The sequence below is a fragment of the Schistocerca piceifrons genome, chromosome 3 (assembly GCF_021461385.2).
Source record: "Schistocerca piceifrons isolate TAMUIC-IGC-003096 chromosome 3, iqSchPice1.1, whole genome shotgun sequence".
Taxonomy (NCBI): domain Eukaryota; kingdom Metazoa; phylum Arthropoda; class Insecta; order Orthoptera; family Acrididae; genus Schistocerca; species Schistocerca piceifrons.
In genome coordinates, this window is record NC_060140.1 from 626,405,636 (window position 1) to 626,408,777 (window position 3,142).

The following is a 3,142-nucleotide window of genomic DNA, read 5'->3' on the forward strand; positions in this document are numbered from 1 at the left end:
TGATAGTCACATCATAGATATTTAGTCCTATTCCCCTTCCAGATTCCAGTCGTTCCTCCTCACTTACTATAGTCCCTTCCCTCACCAAAACAGCTGTTCCAACACTTGTTTCGGGAGACACATTTATGTAACTGACAAAACCGGGAATTAGTAAATCCGAAAGTAGATCTTTTTGTAACAGGGCAATATCAGTCGCGGATTCGTACAAAAATTCCTTAAGGGCCGATAATTTGAAACCGGACGTAATTTTATTTGTGTTTATAGTGGTGGCAGGATAAGATTGCGTTATTGTACTCTCACTATGTAATTGTTTTGATGAACTAATTTAGTTTCCTGTGGTTCAGGGTTCAGTTAAGCTGTAACAGTTTTCTCGGAAGTCTTAACATGGAATAACACTTCAATCAGTTTATTAGTTACTGTCCCGTTTTTTTTCTAATTCTGATATTTTCCATTGTACCGCAAGCAGACTGATTTCCTGGTAAACTTCCTGAATTTTCCTCCAGTGATTCATGTAGGACCGTTTCGGACCGAACATTCTTTGGGCTTGGGTCGCCCCTACCGTATTTTCCCTTCCCTTGGTTACGAGCTACATTATCATTTGGTTGCGTCTGTATTTTACTTCGCGGCTTATCTGGAGCAGCAGCAGACGTTTTCGCAATTTCGGTTGCCAGCGCCTGCCCTGAGGTGTTGATCGTGATTTCAGTTTGGCCACCACTTACTCGTTCTTTATTAATTTCACTTACTTCCTCATCAAGGGAAACAAATAGATACAGCAGTTTTGCAACCTCTCCCTGAATTTGTTTATTAACAGATAGCTACTGCACCTGTTGTTTCTTGCAAATTAATGCTGATTACCCCCCTTCATTTTCTGGTACCGTATGTGTATTATCTTTCCGTTCATCAGTTTCCATTCGCCTTCCGGTCCCTCTGCTTCCTCATCGCACTGTTTTTCCTTGCGAAATGAGGGAGTGGGAAAGGACAGCTCGTCCTCTGAACAACTATCAGTTGTCTCCAGAGGTCGTTTTTTCAGTTGCATATCAGTTTCACGAGTAGTGGTAGCAGGGTTTCCCGTTGTTATTAACGGGAGAAATTGACTGTTATCGTGAAGGGGTACATCAGCTTCGCACGCTGTATTAACATCCTCCACCAACTGATCCGGGCTACTGTTTGGTAACAGATCATTCACGGTAAGCTTTTGACGCTGTATCAAATTACTTTTAAGAACAACCGTTCGCCGCGGACATTCCTGTCTGAAGTGGCCGGTTTCGTTACTGACCTGTATTAACAATTTGAGCCTTATACCCACAAACAGTTATGTGAGACGGAATATTCGTCTTAACGTCATTCTCTACACAGCGTACCCCGTTGAAACACTGCCGTTTGAAGCGAGGCGACCATCTTTAATTCGCAATTGATTTAACGTCCCCGTAGTTTGAAAGAGCTTCCTTAATCTTATCATTTTCAATTTCAATGGGAAGATTCAACACACGAACGGTTTTGTAGTGAATGTCAGCTCTATAGATGGAGACCTTACTTTTATAACCATTTCTATGCACAAAACCTACTTCATAGCCCCACTTTCGTAACAAAAACAAAATGTTCAAAATATCTGTGAAATCTTATGGGACGTAACTGCTAAGGTCATTAGTCCCTAAGCTTAGACACTACTTAACCTAAATTATCCTAAGGACAAGCACACACACCCAGGCCTGAGGGAGGACTCGAACCTCCGCTGCGACCAGCCACACAGTCCCTGACTGCAGCCCCTTAGACCGCTCGGCTTTCGTAACACTTTATCAACATTCTCAGCACTGATTAACTTGACAAAACACAGTATTTTTCCAAGTATGGACTGTTTCAGAATTGAGACCAATTACCTGTGTAATCCTGTCACCTATTTCCGGGGATGTCGAATGAACAGGACGGGATTCCTTGTCAAAAGCAAATACCAGAGTATTCTTCCTGAGGTTTGTAGCCATGCTTAATCCAGCGACACAATTTCGGTTAAACAACCGAAATTCCAATTAGCAGCAGCAAGACCAGAAAGAGCGATCAGATCACAAGGAACGGGAACGAACACGGAGATTAACGGACGGACAGCACACGGCGAAGCACAAGTACAGCAATGTAAACAAGGTAGTGCAGCGCAGCAGTTAACAGCAGCCACTCGCTAGCGCGGCTGGAACGGAACTCGAACGCTTCACGATTTTGCGCGTCATCCTTGCGCAGGGGCGATGGTAATCTTCGCTCTATCGTTCCAATTTTTAGTATATGTACCGCCGAAGCGAGTACATCTTGACCACCAAGAGCGCAGAGGATTGTGCGACTGTACGAATTTATCGCTGGCACGCAACCCGTGAGACCCATATTCTCAACTTATAGTCCACACACTATATTAGTAGTGTCCCTGCCATTACACTCATTATTCGTGGCAGACAGTCCACCTAGTCCCGTAACAGTTCAGGCAATTCGTGTGGATCTGCAGTGTAGAAGGTCATCAGCCAGTTAGTCTTAGCGATATGAAGATGGCATCTGTTCTTTCGGACATGTCCGAAAGAACAGTTGCCATTGGTGACCGTGCTGCTCTCCAGAATGAAATTGCAATGAAATCAATACCATTAGCTGCTGACAGGCGTTGATATATACCAATGGGCACAGTTGAAAATGTGTGCGCCGACCGGGAATTCAACCTGGGATCTCCTGCTTACATGACAGACGCACTATTCATCTAAGCCACCGAGGGCGCAGAGGATAGTGCGACTGTCCGAAGGAACAGATGCAATCTTCATATCGTTAAGGCTAACCGGCTGATGACCTTCTTCAGTGCGGATGCACACGAATTGTCAACAGCTAATGATATTGATTTGATTATAATTTCGTCTTGAAAAGGTCACCGTGTGTTGCAGGTTTGCGGCATCATTCATCACAAGGCCAAAATACTGTAGAAGAAACAGGTGCTTCCGGTCATATTACCTGTACCGTCACTGGTAAGTGCTAAGAGTGTCTTTTGTGCAACCACGTCATTCCAGGTGTCCAACAAGGTGGATGTGTGGATGAGATCATTTTTATGCAAAATGGCACACCTCTGCAAATTGCAAATCCAGTTACGCAGCTGCTGAATGCTAGGATTATCAGCCGCCAT

General features: G+C 44.2%; 1 non-coding gene across 1 annotated transcript; it reads right to left on the minus strand.

The window, feature by feature from the left end:
* Positions 1 to 2,184: 2,184 nt before the first annotated feature.
* LOC124791122 lies at positions 2,185 to 2,292 on the minus strand. Its single transcript, XR_007016547.1, has one exon. It is a non-coding gene; the product is annotated as a U6 spliceosomal RNA (small nuclear RNA).
* Positions 2,293 to 3,142: the final 850 nt, after the last annotated feature.